This window comes from Cricetulus griseus (genome assembly GCF_003668045.3).
Source record: "Cricetulus griseus strain 17A/GY chromosome 1 unlocalized genomic scaffold, alternate assembly CriGri-PICRH-1.0 chr1_1, whole genome shotgun sequence".
NCBI lineage: Eukaryota > Metazoa > Chordata > Mammalia > Rodentia > Cricetidae > Cricetulus > Cricetulus griseus.
Window position 1 is genome coordinate 33,845,564 of NW_023276807.1, and position 16,620 is coordinate 33,862,183.

General features: G+C 39.9%; 1 protein-coding gene across 5 annotated transcripts in view; it reads left to right on the forward strand.

The window, feature by feature from the left end:
* Positions 1–16,620, forward strand: part of Neil3 (nei like DNA glycosylase 3) — a 124,748-nt gene that overhangs the window by 51,014 nt on the left and 57,114 nt on the right. For all 5 annotated transcript variants that reach the window (XM_027391049.2, XM_027391050.2, XM_027391046.2 and 2 more), the window contains one exon: positions 6,934–7,131. The gene's annotated coding sequence lies outside the window, so the exon portion shown is untranslated. The remainder of the gene's footprint in view (positions 1–6,933; positions 7,132–16,620) is intronic.

Below are 16,620 nucleotides of genomic sequence, written 5' to 3' on the forward strand. Positions count from 1 at the left end.
GGACTTTAGAAATTCGTTTACAGCCAACACACTTGCCCAGCAGCACAGAAATGTGCTAACTTCATGGAACTTCTGAAAACCTTTAGGAAACAGCATCCCACCATGCTCCTTGGGGAGCATCAGGGAATGTTTATGGGAGTGATAATACTCTACAGATGCCCAGTAATTTTTGTGGTACATTTCTCAATTGCCCTTCCGGCAGCTTTTGTGCTTAGGGAGTTTAAGACTATTTGGAGGTTCGAAACATCATAAAAGTGCTAGAGATGAGTATAAAGTATCCGTAGCAAAATCCTTGGGGGGCGCGGGGGGGGGGGGAATGTGCTTTCATGGGACAGTTCTAAACATTGACATAGACCATAATAACAGGCACAGCATGGAAACCTGATTGACTCTCCAGGTCTTTCTTATCAATTTGATTGCTTTGTAAAAAGATCTTTAATTAATTTGTCTGGCTCTCTCCTTGCCTAACAAGAATAAGGTTGGGAGCATCAAATATAACAACATTTGCAGTCATTCTTGGATTTCGGTAGTATTTAAGGACTCAAACTCCAAATTAAGCAATGAAAACACAATTGTAAGAAGACATCAAAATATTGTTTTATAAAGTAGACATACATGGGGGACCTATAAAACAGAAGATGCATAGTAGCAAGTGTGATAGAAAAAATGTTTTTTTACTTGTTTGTGGTGAGTGGGGGCAGAGGGAAGGAGAGAGACAGAAAGAACATGAACTTGAGTGGATAGGGAGGTGGGGAAGATGAGAGAGGAGTTGGAGTAGGGGAATGAATATGATCAAAATTTAAAAAAAAATAAAAGGAGAAAGATGTAATGAGTTTGAGGTATGCAGCAAAGATATGCTATAGGATTTCAGCATCAGTGTCATTAGAGGAAAAATGCATATTCACATCAATTTACATGTTTTCCTTAATATACAAGATATATAAAGAGAAAATGCCAGCAAGCAACAGATAAAGGGTTGACAACAGGAGACAGAAACTGGTCAGAAAGGAGCAGGAACACCAAGGTCAAACAGTTCTGAGGATGTCCTTGCCTGAGGCAGAGGGAAGAAGAGAGCTCTGGTTCCCATTCCATTGCTATGTCTTCTAAATGAGCACCTCTGTCTGTCCTCATGCATGTGAGGGCTTGGCTGAAAAAGAGAAGAAATTCGAACATCTTGTAGTTGGATCATCTGGGCTGTTCAGCTCATCCCCCTCCCCATGCCTCACTCAAGTGTCTGTCAACACATCTCTTTAAAACCCCCCAAATAGCAGAATAGCAGTACTCTATTTCTTGGGACCCCTTTGGAACCCTTCCTGTTATTTAGGTCTCTCTCTCTCTCTCTCTCTCTCTCTCTCTCTCTCTCTCTCTCTCTCTCTCTCTTGCTCTCGCTCTCTCTCCCTTTCTCTCTCTCTCATTCACCTTTATATATCTATTATAAACTTTTCTTTAAGTCCCATGCTCTGTAGTCCATAGACTTCATGCTTTGAAATTGCAAGACAAAACGTTGAAAGCTATATGCTTAGGGATGGGAGGGCTTTGGAGGCCATTGAGTTTTCTGGGATTCTAGATTCCCAAGCCAGGTTCCGCAAGAGCCAAGGAAGTCTCCATCACTCTCAAATACACCCTAACAGAGACTGGAGAGATGGCTGAATGCTTAAGATCACTTGCATTCTTGCAGAGAGAGGATCCAGGAGCAGTTGTGAGCACCTGCATGATGGTTGATAGCCATCTGCAACTCCAATTCCAGGGAATCCTGTGCTGTCTTCTCTATTCCTTGGTACCAAGCATACATGTTATGCATTTACATGCATGCAGACAAAAAGCCCCCATACACATAAAATTACAAACATAAATCTTTTTTAAAACCTCACTATTCCCATATCAAAACTAACTGATTCCTCCAGGCATACACCAGTCAGTCCTTTACTTTTTCAGCCAGTTATTGTCTACATCAGTGTGTAAATATTTAGGACACTGTTCGTATTGACAGTGAAATCTGGAATTGTTTTGCAAAGTTGGTTGCAGCATTTCAATCATGCTTAAAATTAAATTACTGATAAGCCATATCAGAAAACATACAAGGAAACAGTTTGACCAAATTTATTAATCAAACACCAAATAGTTTTAAAACCTTCCTACCAAAAATAAAAGAACACTTTTTCACTTGCTAATAAAAAAGTTGAGACATATTTAAAAACATAAGTTAAATCATATTAATTATTACTCAGTCTAGTCAAGTAACTCAAACTATATAACTCAAAATTACTTAATGTTTCTATTTTTTATGTTGTTTTCTATCTCAAAGCTAATCCATTAGCGTATTCAGAGATTATTACAAAAATGGCTTTGTGATGAGATTGAGATGGCGAAGGACAGTTGACCCTGTGGTGCCAAATGATGGCCTCTCCCATGTTTCCCCGCAGTATGATGCAACAAGAAGCCCTCACTATCTGCTTCCGAGTTCCCCAGCCTCCAGCACTATGAGCTAAATAAACCTATACTCTTTCTAAAGACAGACCGTGACACCCGGTTACAGCTTTTATGTCATTTTCCTTAACCTGCCTACTAAATACTTATCCTGGCAGAACTAAATACTTTTTCACTATCCTGTCTGTCCTTTGCTGCTGGGAGTTCTGATGTTCTCTGTTCCCTTTTTTCCTGGTCTTTTGGGGAGGGCTATTTATTTTATGTGTATGGATGTGTGTGTGTGTGTGTGTGTGTGTGTGTGTGTGTGTGTGTGTGTGTGTGTGTGTGTTACATGCATGCCTGGTGCTACAGGGGCCAAAAGAGGGCATCAGATGTCCCATAACTGGAGTTTGAGATGGTTGTGAGCCACTATATAACAGTACATTCTTGTTGGAACTGCCAACTCACACATAATGATATGGAGACTTATTATTAATTGTGACTGCTGGACCTTAGCTTAGTTGTTCCTAACTAGTTCTTGTAACTTAAATTAACCCATTTTTAAAAATCTACATTCTTCCACATGCTTCTTACCTTCTGTCTGTACTGCTCATCCTGCTTCTTTCCTATCTGGCTGGCCACTTAGCCTTTCTTCTTCCCAGAGACCTTTCTGTGCCTGGAAGCACCACCTATCACTCCTGTCTAGCTATTGACCATTCAGCTTTTTATTACACCAATCAAAGCAATGCACCTTCACACAGTGTACAAATATCCTGTGACACCACGGTGGTGTCGAGAATCAAACCCAGGTCCTCTGCAAGAGAAACAAATACTGAATCATCTCTACAACGCTGCTCTTCACTTTTATAGAAACTGGGGGAAACAACATTGTGATTATGTGATTTAAAAATATGAAAAGGTAGATAGAGTTTGTAGCTTAGCACACATGAAGAATTAAGTTCAATCCCTTATAAAACCCCCTACCCCCACCCCACACACCATTTACTCCTCTACACACAGTGGGAATAGCATAATGTTGCTATTTTACACTTAGTTTTCTATTTGAAAGCAAGCCCATTTTCTTTCACTAAAGTATTTATTTGAAAAGCACTGTTACATCAGCTTTTCTGTTTTGTTTTAGTCTCCATCATAGTATGCTATACTAACCATATAATCATAGAAAACTACATGTGCCAAAAACAAATGTGTTTTCTTGCCAAAGTCCATGTCTAGGTGTCAAGACAATACATGGCTAATGAATAAAATCACAAATATCTATAAACACAGAGTGTATCTCAAGTCACCAGGTGGAAAATGTAGGGTAAAGGTTAGAGAAAGTGTGATAAGAAACAGCAAAGTTTAATGAAACAGACGTAAACTTTAGTTTTCAGCATAAATACTTTTTCATTCCTGAGAACAGTAAGAGGAAACAGCACTCAGCTTCTTCATATTAAATTCTGTAAAGGAAAGCACACAGAGAAAAGATAGCCTGATTCCTCTTTAAGGTTATAATAAATTTTAAGATTCTTATAGATGAAATTATCAGGAATAATGAAAATGATAGTACCTATGAAATAGAAGCTACAAATACTCATCAGTAATCACAATGTTCTTAGTGAATTGTCATGTAAGTGAGCAGGACCATCAAGTTCTGTCAAGCATAGAGAAAATAAGCATGCAACAGAAAAGCTAGCTCTGACTGTAAAACACCATGGGAGACAGAAGGCTCTAAAACATATCCAGGAAAGAACTGCACAGCTATTAATAGTCAGAGCGCCGGAAGAGAGTGAAGCTGTTATGCATCTATACAAAATCATGAAGGCACTTGAGCAAGAGGAAGATAGCAAGTGTCGAATACAGCCTCACATTAAAACCTGCTACTGGTACAAAGAAGTGTTAGGAGCAAGAAAAAGCTATTAGCAAAACTATTGTTTTGATGGAGAATTCATTTATAATGTAAGCAAGCCGAACAGAGATGTAAACATGTTCAAGGGAACAAACCATATTGAACAAGAAGATAATATGATTTTACTTTCACTATATTAAAAGAACACAGCACATAATATACTTTGAAGTAAACAATATACCTTATTCTTAAAGTCTCTGGGTTTGTAAAGTACCTTCATTAACCTAAGAAAGTATCTATTTTTCTTGAACAATAACCATTGTCTATAGAAGATAGACATCCTTTTAGACAGCTTTGGAGTTAACTGAGTTCATTAATAAGAATTAAGTTTTGTGATCTCATGGAGAAATAGTATAGCATTTGTGAAGGAGAATATACAGTAGTTGAGGGATAATTAAATTAGGACCCAGATTCTTGTATTGTTTTGAACTTCTAGCTGTGTGACTTGCAATCTCTCTCTCTCTCTCTCTCTCTCTCTCTCTCTCTCTCTCTCTCTCCATTCCTCCCTCCCTCATCTCCTCCCCACTCTCTTCCTGTCTCACTTGCTGCTTCAGAGCTCTGTCTACAGAATGTATGTACTAATTATTCCTTCAGAGGAATAACAAAGATTAGATAGAAAACATTTCCAAATCTGGAAGGTTCTGGCAAATTGTTACTTCAGCAATGTCATCACTGAGCTACACAATGAAAAATAGATTACTTAGTGAGAGTGGAGTAAATGCATTAATGATAAAAAATACCCTCAAGTTAAAAGTGGTAGCATCCGTTTTCCATCAGATCCCTTCAGGAAATGTCCACAGTATGAAATGTTTTAACTTGTGCTGGCTGACAGTGGCGGACAGTATTGCTTGCAATCAGAGATAAGCTCAGTGGGAACAAAACAGCTAATGATTGGGAAGCAGAAATAGGACAGTAAACATTATGCAGAACATAGTGCTGTGCCCCCTGTGGGCACGCAAAAATATAATCCATGGTGATTGTGACAATGATGAACAGGACCCGGCTCTGCAATCAGTGTCTGGTGCCATTAAGGAAAAGCCATACACTTGGAAAGAGGGAGGATGTTGCCTCTGTGACACCAGCAGAGGACGTTTTCACACAAGGGGTTACAGGGCAGTGATTTGAGGTGAACAGGTCTTTGAGAAGACAGGAAATAGCCTGTTTGGTGACCCAATAAAATTTTGACAGTCTGTCATGAAGCCATTTTCAATTGCTGGCCTGAAACTTTATTTACATTTTTTTCTTAGAAGCTCCATTTTAGGGATACTAAATTCTCCAAAGGGTGGGGTGTTTTCTGCAAGTCATTTGTATTAGAAAAATGGAAAGAAGTTGCTTTGCCTAGCTAAGGTAAAGCCAGGAAAAGCTCAGTTTTCAAATCCAGACCTGAAGAAAGGTATAGACATGATACATAAATAAATGAGTGGAATAAAAAGAACTGGGGGGGGGATTTCTCTGTATTTTCTTTCCTCCTTTTTTTTCCTATAGTAAGCCTACAGCAGAAACCACTTTTCTCTAAATGAGCTCCTATTTTATCAAGGGTAAGCATGCATGTTCCCAGCCTAAGATATAAATATATTCACTTCTCCAGTGCTATTACTACTAAGAGAAATTATGCCCTCCAGTCTAGATAGTGCCATGTAAATAGACATGCCAGAGAACAGCCTTCCTTCCCAGGAAAACACAAAAGACACATTTGCTCTTATTTTTGCTTCGCCCTCACTTTCATTGTACTCCAGGAGCTTGGCCCATTGGTTAGTTTCAGATTTCTGCATCTGCTTCCATCTGTCCTTGAAAGAGGGTTCTAGATTCTCTGGGGGTGTGGATTATAGGTTAGGTATCTTTTGCTTTATTTCTGGTATCCACTTATGAGTGAGTACATACTATATTTGTCTTTATGGTTTTGGGTTACCTCACTCAGGATGTTTTGTTCTAGTTCTGCCCATTTGCCTGCAAATTTTGGATTGTCATTGTTTCTTACCACTGAATAGTACTCCATGGTGTAAATATGACATATTTTCTGTATCCATTTTTCAACTAAGGGTCATCTAGGCCGTTTCCAAGATCTGGCTATTACAAATAATGTTCCTATGAACATAGTTGAGCAAATGTCCTTGTGGTGTGAATGTGCCTCCCTCGGGTATATGCCCAACAGTGGTATTGCAGGGTCTTGATGTAGGTTGATCACTAATTTTCTGAGAAATCACCATACTGATTTCCACAGCAGCTGTACAAGTTTCCACTCCCACCAGAAATGGAGGAGTGTTCCTCTTTCTCCACATCCTCTCCAACATAAGCTGTCATTGGTGTTTTTGCTTTTAGCCATTCTGATCTGTGTAAGATGGAATCTCAGAGTGGTTTTGATTTGCATTTTCCCTGATGACTAAGGATGTTGAGCATTTCCTTAAGAGTCCTTTTGCCATTTGAGATTGTTCTGTTGAGAATTCTCTATTTAGATCTCTACCCCATTTTTTATTGGATTATTTTCTAGTTTGCTTTCTAGTTTCTTGAGTTCTTCATATATTTTGGAGATCAGCCCTCTGTCATATGTGAGGTTGGTGAAGATCTTTACCCATTCTGTAGGGAGCCATTATGTCTTGTTGACTGTGTTCTTTGCTTTACAGGAGTTTCTCAGTTTCATTTACTCTCCCTTTCCTCCTGCCTGGTATGGAAATGGGATACCAAGACAGGAAGCATCCATCCTGGAAACATGGGCATCATCTCAGTCTGTTTGTGCTGTTGTAACAAGCAAGAGAAATTCATTGCACTTGGATCTGGAGCATGGGCAGTCCAATATTAAGGATCAACAGACTTCATATCTGGTAAGACTTGGTTCTTAGAGGTGACAATTTCTCTGTGGTCTCACAGGACAGGAAGCAAGTTCTCTGGAGCCTTATTTACAAGGGTGATAGTCCCAGACCATAGCACCATCACCTCCAAAGGGTTTATCTGTTAAAAACAACACATTGATAACAACACACTGATAACTGAGTTTCTACACATCAATTGGTGTGAGAGGATATTCAAACTAGCAAGGGGGCACACTGTGTTAAGGATAGAGCATCCTTGACTATCTATCTCCACACATGGTATCCATGAGAAAATTAATCATTATTTGTGTTTAAGCCACTGGCTTTCTATGGCTCTGAGCAAATATGATTTAGTACAGGAAATACTACAGGAAATACTAATGTTGTGATATTTAAGTTGAAAACCTAAGATACTTGAAAACCTGTCTGAAAACGGACAGGCACACATGCAGGCTTTTACTTTGTCACAATTCAGGTAAAAGGAGACTGCCCAGGAAAAAAAAAAAAACAGATAAGGAGAAGTCCAAGGGCTCCAGAAATCCATCTTTAATCATCTAACAAGTCACCTGGAGTCCAAAATCTACCTAAGGGACACAATGCTGCACAACCATAGAGATGGCCCTAAATTTTTTTGTTTATTTATTTATTTTGGTTTAGACCAAGGTCTCATTTTGTGTCCCCAAGCTGGCCTGAAACTTACTGTGCAGCCCAGGCTGGCCATGTACCCATGGAAATCTTACATGTTCTCAGCCTCTCAAGTTATTGTCTTATCTTCTTAAGAAAACACTGGTTCTTCCTGGACCTAACTGGGAAAACTAAAGAGGAGCCCATATTGACTTCAAGTTCTAGTAGAATAAGACACAAATCCTCCTCTGGTAGAATTGTGGGAACCAAGTTTTCCAGGAGGCTATACAGTTAGTAGTCCTGAATCCTCACTTGAATTAACCTAAACCCTGCCTTATGTACTCAATTTGTCTTGACTTAGCAGGATCCCTCCCACTTTTATAAAATGTACTTTCATTAGAATTTAGCTCAGATTGTCTTCATTTGTTTTTTTTTTTTTCTCAATGATCTCTTAGATATTTAGAAGGGAACTCTTTAATTTTCAGATGTTTAGGATTTCCTAGCTGTTATTGATTTCTAATTTATTTTTGTTGCTACCAGTTAGCAATTTACAATATAAAGCAAAGTAAATTTATTGAGCATTTTACGAAAGATGGTTAATCTTGGAGATTGTCCCATATGCACTTGAAGAAAGAGGTTAAAATTACCATTGGATTTATCTGCTCCTTTTCCATTATTTTTACCAGGTTTTGCTTTGGACATTTTCAGTATCAATGTATTCTATCATTTAGGCTTCAGCTCTCAAGGCCATAGAAAGATTAATGTAGGGTTTGGTCTTGATTTCTCACCCAGCATTACAAATACAGCATAACCTCCTTAGCTTTTCTGGGTGTGTGAGTAATTGAGCTTTTGTTATTGTCTGGGGCACTCTGAAGGAATGAACTATTCAGCACAAGCTCTCTGGACGTCATTTATTCCCTGGGAACTTCAACTCTGTGCATGAAGGCTACTTTGCACACAGTCAATTTCTAATCAAGTAAAATGTGGATAGAAATATGTGACGAAGAAGGTAATTAACAATCAAAAGTCACAACAGGATGCCAACAATTCAGAGTGAACACAGATAATCTTTTGAAGAGGATGTAGCTGCCTACCCAATTGTCTCCTTCCTTGTTTTCTTCACTTAAAGAGCTCCCATTTATTTGTAGTAGCAAAGCAACTAAAACTCAACACCCACTTCTCAGGTTTTCTTTTTTTGCAGGAGTTTCTTTTATTTTTATTTTATTTTCATTTGTTTCTTGCCTGCAAGTATGTATAGATGGGGGTGTTGGATCCCCTGGAACAGAATTTTACAGACAGTTGTTATCTGCCATGTCGAGTGCTGGAAATTGAACCCAGGTCCTCTGGAAGAGCAGAGCCATAAACACTGAGCCATCTCTCCAGCCCTTTTTTGTTCTTTTAATATATATATTTATTTATTTTACATCCTGTCAGCATTTTCCCTCACTCCTTTCTTTCTAGTCCCTTCTCCCCCCTCATCTTTGTTCCCTCCTCCCCTTATCCACTCCTCCATTTCTGTTCAGAAAAGGACATGTCTCCCATGCATATCAACAAAACATCACATATCAAGGTGCAGTAAAACTAAGAATCTCCCCTTGTAAAAGGCTGGGCAAGGCAACCCAGTATGAGAAACAGGGTCCAAATTGCCAGTAAAAGAGTCAGAGACAGCACCTGTTTCCCCTGTTAGGAGTTCCAGAAGAAGACCAAGCGACACAACTGTCACATAAATGCAGAGTTGTCAGATTTTCTTAAGGCAAAGGTAACCTACAAACATCTCTTTACTCGGGAGATTAGCTGGCCCCTGCTAGGGATTCCACTGTAGCTCTGCATTGCTGACCCAGGCATCAGCTTTTCCTTCTTGGAACTGAGAAGAGAGACTGGTGGAGGACAATACTACTTCATAACTCTTCAGAAATCTTGAGGATTAAAAAAGAAAATACAAAAAGCAACTTCAGTCTATGAGGCCAATAACATGAAGCCACTTTATCACCCTTGCCTATTCATGCCCTGTGTTAATATATAAGAAAATGACACAACTGTTGTGTTTCTAATATATTCAGTTGAACAGAATCCTGATACCTTTAAAAAAGAAAGTCTGAGAAAGTTCCTGAGTCATTCAGAAGCCAAACCCACACTTCTGCTGGAGAGCTGTGCTTTCACAGTTTCTACCCTAGTTTCCATAAAGAGCAAACTGCAAAAGTTTCTGTGTAATCACGAGAGGATTTGTGTGGACTTTTCTCCATTATGCCTCATTTTGGTAATCAGAATTCCTCCAAAGTAGTATTTTTCTCTCTTTGAAATATCACTATTTTTTTTCCAAAAATGAAACATTTAAGTCCAGGCTATACAAAGGAAGATTGTTGACTGCCCTTCTGTAAGACAGTTCAGCTTCCTACAGAATTTCAAAGACATTTCCCAAGTGAAATTTGTACAAAATTATTTTCCTATCTGGAATCCTCCCAAATGTATTTCTGTAACTGCTTGGCCTTTCTGAGTTGATGCTATGCTTAACCCTTTTCTCCAAAGCAACTTTGAATTCCCATCAGTGCTAATCGTTTTCACATCGGCACCTACTCAAAAGTAAAATCTAACATTCATGTGGTGAGACATTAATCATCTATGAATAACCAAGCTGTCAGATAAATGCCTACAGAAGCACACTTCCCCACCTAAGGTAGACTACAATCCTAGTCAGCATTCTAGGATACAGCTCTGGATGCTCTAGTTGAAAGTACATTAAGTTGGTACAATGTTTCTCAGCTTTACTGACATAAGCTAGAATGTGAGGGTGTCTATCCTGATAAAACTTGAAAACAAAAATGGTAATAATGGAAAATACAGCTTATATGGTTTGGTCACTCCTTCAACTTGTGTCTAAACCAAGTTTTATCAGAAATGCCAAGGAACCCTGTTGAGAATGTGCACACAGAGCCTGTGAACTTAGCCCACCTTGCATAAAATGAACCATTTCCAAATACTCTTCTACCTTTGTAATGGATGTCAAGATATCTACAAACCACATATGACTGAATTGTTGTGTTGACTCTGGCAGTTGATTAAAATTGCAGGTGTGGTAAATGAGCAATAAGTGGTCTTTTATTTGGCTGCTGAAACTGACTGTTCTTTTCCAGTAAGATTTTCAGTACATTTTACCACATTATACCAATTGTGTTCACTTTAAGACATTATAAACAATAGATTGGACAAAATTGCCTCCTAAGATTTCTGTGCCTGTCACTTCTTAAGTAGAGATGGTTACATGCATAGCTCACCAGTTTTCTCCCAGATATATAAATGTGAATGAGAAAGCTACAGCAGCCCCAACTATTAAACAAGCTCACTATATTTGTACGTGACCTTTAGTTAATGATATAACCCGCTTCTGTATGGTCTGTCAAGCTCAGGATGGAGCATTTCTGCCTAAACCTCGAACCTCTTTGAGTGCTTCATGCTAGCAAGGGCCATCTGTTGCTGTCATTTCACAGCTATCAATTTCATTGTTATCTTGCTTCAAATCAAGCCTCAATATGATCAAGCTGAGCTTGAAATGTCCACAGACTGAATAATGTGCATAATGACACAGTTCAAACATTCTGTTTTTAAAAACACCAGGTCCATTCTTAAACCTGTGCTCTTTGTCTTCTCTATAGCGTCGAGGATTTCAGCTTATCTTTAGTTTCTGTCAGGAGTCACCTCCTACTCTATCCTTTGCTTACACTTCTCCAAACGACCCTATGCCTCTAAAAAAAAAAGTTTGTTTCTATTTCCAGAGTTTTCCAGGTATTCATTACTGTGAAGTCATAGCCTTCCAAATGGCTATGGACCTGTGTGAAAAAAAATTCAAACCTCTTATTCTTCAGTCCTTGGTCTAAAGTGACTTAAATAAATCTCAGCCTGAAATGCTGGCTGGAAGATACTTAGATCTTAGTCCTTCAGCTTTTACTTGTACAGAAGCCCCTCACTAGCCTCTTCCCTTCATATTCTAACTCAATCACGTCACATAAGAGTTGCTCCTTCACCTCCAGTGGGAATTCTGATTTCAAAGAGCAATTACTCATGTATCTTCTGACCAGAGCAAATGCACTCCTCATCAGAAATCTAATTTCTATAGTGATTCCTGCCTTCAGAATCCTAACCCTTTTTGTCTTACAACCCTCAACTCCATCCAACATAGCTTATAGTGACACCTATGTTTTAATTGTTTGCATTAATAATCTGGTAGGATTGTGGGGAAAATCAGCTTGTAAAATATGAGAAATCTAAGGATGGCAAAGGCAGCATATGCACAAAAGCATTGGTGCCCTCAACCCTTTACAAAGTTGCCAAGTACTATGAATTCTTATGCTCTGTTGTGAAACTTCAAAATCCATTTGTTTTATGATTAATTATAGAGAATACTTAATTGACCAAATCAGCTTCCTTTAGAAAATGCCTTTTACTAATTAAATATCTGCCGCTGAGCTGAAATAGTCCTTTTAAGGTTGATAAGTAAAACTTTGAGAAGTAGATAATGTTGTGAAAGCTCTCCAAAAGACAAAGGAAAGGAAGGAGGGAGGGAAGAAGGAAGTGAGGGGAGAGAGAAGGAAGAAAAGGGGGAAAGGAGGAAGGGAGACTACACAAGGCAGCTCATAAGCCTAATCACTTGCTATTAAACTTGGATAAGGACACTATAAAAGAAAAAGAAAACACAGTTTTAGGGCATTTTTCAATACAGATGGCAAACACTAAGAAATTACTAACCAAATAAATCTGAGTTCATTAAGACTAGTATAATGTGAATAAGTAAAGAGTATCAAGGAATGATTTACTGACCAAAGCAAATCAATGTAATTCATCATAAGAGCAAGCTAACTGAGAAAAATAATTTCAACAGATGTAAGTAAAACAAAAGCATTTAATAAAAGCTTTCACTTAATGACAAACAAATGTGAGGAAATCTAGAAGCAAACAAGACGCCTGTGTCTTATGATCTGCTACTGTCTCCATGTGACACCAGATATTAGGAGTTTTGTATTATTTTATTTTTTTCCCTTCACACTTATTGTCTAATTCTCTGGACACCAAATGGATGCTCAAAAATTCAGATCAAGTCTTACCCTAACCTAAAGTTAATGCAGTCAACACCACTTAGAGGTTTCATTCCTAAAGAATGCCCTCCAGTCCAGACTGATGCTGCCATTCCCAGACTACCTGTAATTTTGATAGCTCTAATGAGGTGCTTCATGGGCTAATGTTTGACATAAGCTACAAAGGCTCCCAGAACTCAGCAAGATAATCTCATCACACATTTTGGCTTATTACAAAGGAGACAATTTAGGAACAACTGATGAGGAGATATAGGGCAAAGTCCATGCCTTTCTTAGCATCACTATCATCACATAGATGCTTTCATCAACCAAGATGTTCCCCAAACATTTGCTCAAGGGTTTAGTTGAGCTCAAAGTTCAGTCTCATTTATTTCCCTTCCCCATAGGTTTGGGAGTGGAGTTAAGTGTTTGCTTCTTCTAATTATTGGGTCCTATCAATGACCAGCTCCATGTGAATATATCTAAAGTGTCCCCATTTTTTTTTTACATTTTTTATAGATTTTGTTAACAATCTTATTTTACATATCAATCCCAGTTCCCTCTCCCTCCCATCCTCTCATCCTCCCATACCCCCACCAACCCCCAGATCCCATCTCTATCCACTCCCCAGGGAGGGTGAGGCCTTCCATCAGAGATCATCAAAATCTGTCAAGTCATTTGGGGCAGGGCCTAGACCCTCCCCTGTGTATCTAAGATAAGAGAGTATCCCTCCATGGCAAATGGGCTCCCCAAATCTGTTCATGCATTAGGGATACATCCTGGTTCCACTGTCAGAGGCCCCATAAACTCCCCAATGCTCCTAGCTGACCCCCACATTCAGGGGGCCTAGTCCTATTTTGGTTCCCCAGCTGTCAGACTTGGGCCCATGAGTTCCCACTTGCTCAGGTCAGCTGTTTCTGTGAGTTTTCCCAGCGTGATCTTGACCCCTTTGTTCATCAGTCCTTCCTCTCTGAAACTGGATTCCAGGAGTTTGGCTCAGTGCTTGGCTGGGGATCTGTGCTTCTGCTTTCATCAGCTACTGGATGAAGGCTCTAGGATGCCATTTAAGTCATCATTCTCATTAGAGGGGAAGAGCATTTAAGGTAGCCTCTCCACTATTACTTAGGGTGTTATTTGGGGTCATCTTTGTGGATCTCTACACAATTCCCTAGTGCCAGATTTCTCTTTAAAACTATAATGGCTCCCTCTATTGATTTGTCTCTTATCTTGTTCTCCTCTATTCTTCATGTAAGACCCCCAGAAGCTCAGGCTTCCAGGATCTCAGCCCAGGACAGCGGCCACCCCAATCACCAGGTGGAGGCGAAAGCTTGATGCAAACTACACGAGGCTTTATTATAGTTGTTTAATGAGCTAACCCCAAATTAGCTCAGGTCTTTCATCCACCCACTATGGTAGATGGCTAGAAAAGACAGCTCGAACCGGCTGCATAGAGACCTTATAGGGCAGCGTAAGGGGAGTCTAGGGGTACGCACAGGCTCAGGATTGGTGTGGCTCCAGGCTTGGAGAGCTTGCCCTGTGTTGATTGGCCAACTGGTTGTTATGGCCCATAGGCCCTCGAAGGGTGGTTGCTATGCCCTGCACATCATTGCTGTGCACTTGTCTAAAGCACACCCAGAGCCGTAAAGTATAGTGCCACCAGCTAACTTCTGATTGGTTCCTTGCCATGAGGCAGGCATCTGACCTCTTAGTGACCAAGGCAAGGTCATGGCAAGCACATGTTCGGCTGTTAAGGCTGCCGAAATGGGGAGCTGGTCCTTTCACTCTCCCCACTCAATCTTCCTGATCCCTCATCTTCTTCTTCCCCCTCCTCTTCTCCCCTTCTCCCTCTTACCTCGCTCCCCCTCCCCCATGCTCCCCATTTGGTCAGGGGCACTTGTCCCTTTCTGCTTCACTGGGGGACCATGTATGCCTCTCTTAAGGTCATGCTTGTTTCCTAGCTTCTCTGGAGGTGTGGATTGTAGGCTGGCAATCTTTTTCTCTATATCTAATATTTATATAAAAGTGAGTACATACCATGCTTGTCTTTCTGTGACAGGGTTACCTCACTTAGGATGGCTTCTTCTAGTTCCATCCATTTCCTTGCAAATTTCAAGATTCCTTTGCTTTTTTCTGTTGAGCAGTACTCTACTGAGTAAATGTACCACATTTTCTGTATCCATTCTTCGGTTGAGGGGCATCTAGGTTGCTTCCAGGTTCTGGCTATTACAAATAATGCTGCTATGAACATCTTTGAACAGATGTCCTTGTTGTATGAATGTACATCCTTTGGGTATATGCCTAAGAGTAGAATTGCTGAATCTTGAGGTATACTGGTTCCCATTTTCTGCAGAAACTGCCATACTGATTTCAAAGTGCCTGTACAAGTTTGCACTCCCACCAGAAATGGAGAAACGTTCCCCCTTCTCACATCTTCTCCAGCATAAACTGTCATTGGTGTTTTGATTTTAGCCATTCTGATTTTAGCCAACTCTAATATCTCAGAATTGTTTTAATTTGCATTTTCCTGATGGCTAAGAATGTTGATCAATTTCTTAAGTGTCTTTCAGCCATTTTACATTCCTCTATTGAGAATCTTATTTTACATATCAATCCCAGTTCTCTCTCCCATCCTCCCATACCCCACAATGACCCCTCCATCAACTCCCCAGGGAGTGTAAGGCCTTCCATGAGGGATCATTAAAATTTGTCAAGTTATTTCTGGCAGGGCTTGTGGAGAGTTGCAATGTGCCGCGCCTTAAAGATGGCGCCGGTTTCCGCCTTCCATCATCCAGAGGGTGAGCGCTCTCTGTAATAAACAACTCCTTATTTGGCTTGGTCTAAGATTCAAACTTGCATCAGCAAATGCAAGCCATCTGCCTTAGCCTCGTGGCGTTCTGGGGTTGGCTAGCAAGAGTGCTTTTAAGCTGGTTTTCCCTGGGGTCAGAAGATTGTTTCAGTTTCCTGAGTAAACTGCTTAAGGAAGAGTCTCAACGATGCGTCTTCCTTGCTGGTCGAGGCAGTCACGACAAGGGCTGAGGCCCTTCCCTGTTTATCTAGGCTGAGAGAGTATCCCTCTATGCCCTCTATGGGAAATGGGCTGCTGAAGTCAATTCCTGCACTAGGGATACATCCTTTTTAGTAGAATTATTTGGTGTTTTAGTGATTACCTTCTTGTGTTCTTTGTATATTTTGGAAGTCTGAAGCCCTCTGTCTGATGTGGAGTTGGTGAAGATCTTTTCCCATTCTGTGGGTTGCCATTTTGTCTTGTTGATTGTGTCCTTTGCCTTACAGAAGCTTCTCAGTTTCAGGAGGTCCCATTTATTAATTGTCAATCTCAGTGTCTGTGCTATTGGTGTTATGTTCAGGAAGTGGTCTTCTGTGCCAATTCATTCAAGGGTATCTCCCACTTTCTCTTCTAAGGTTTAGTGTGGCTGTATTTATGTTGAGGTCTTTGATCCATTTGGAATTAATTTTTGTGCATGGTGATAGGCATGGATCTATCTGCAGTCTTCTAAAGGCCAGAATCCAGTTATGCCAGCACCATTTGTCGAAGATGCTTTCTTTTTACCATTGTATAATTTTAGCTTCTTTGTCAAAGGCCAGGCTTTCATAGATGTATGGGTTAATATCAGGGTCTTCAGTTTTATTCTATTGGTCTACATGTCTATTTTTGTGCCAATACTAAGCTGTTTTCAGGACTATGACTCTATAATAGAGCTTGAAGTCAGGGATGGTGATGCTTCCTGAAGTTCCTTTATTGTACAGGGTTGTTTTAGCTATCCTGGGTCTTTTGTTTTTCCATATAAAGTTA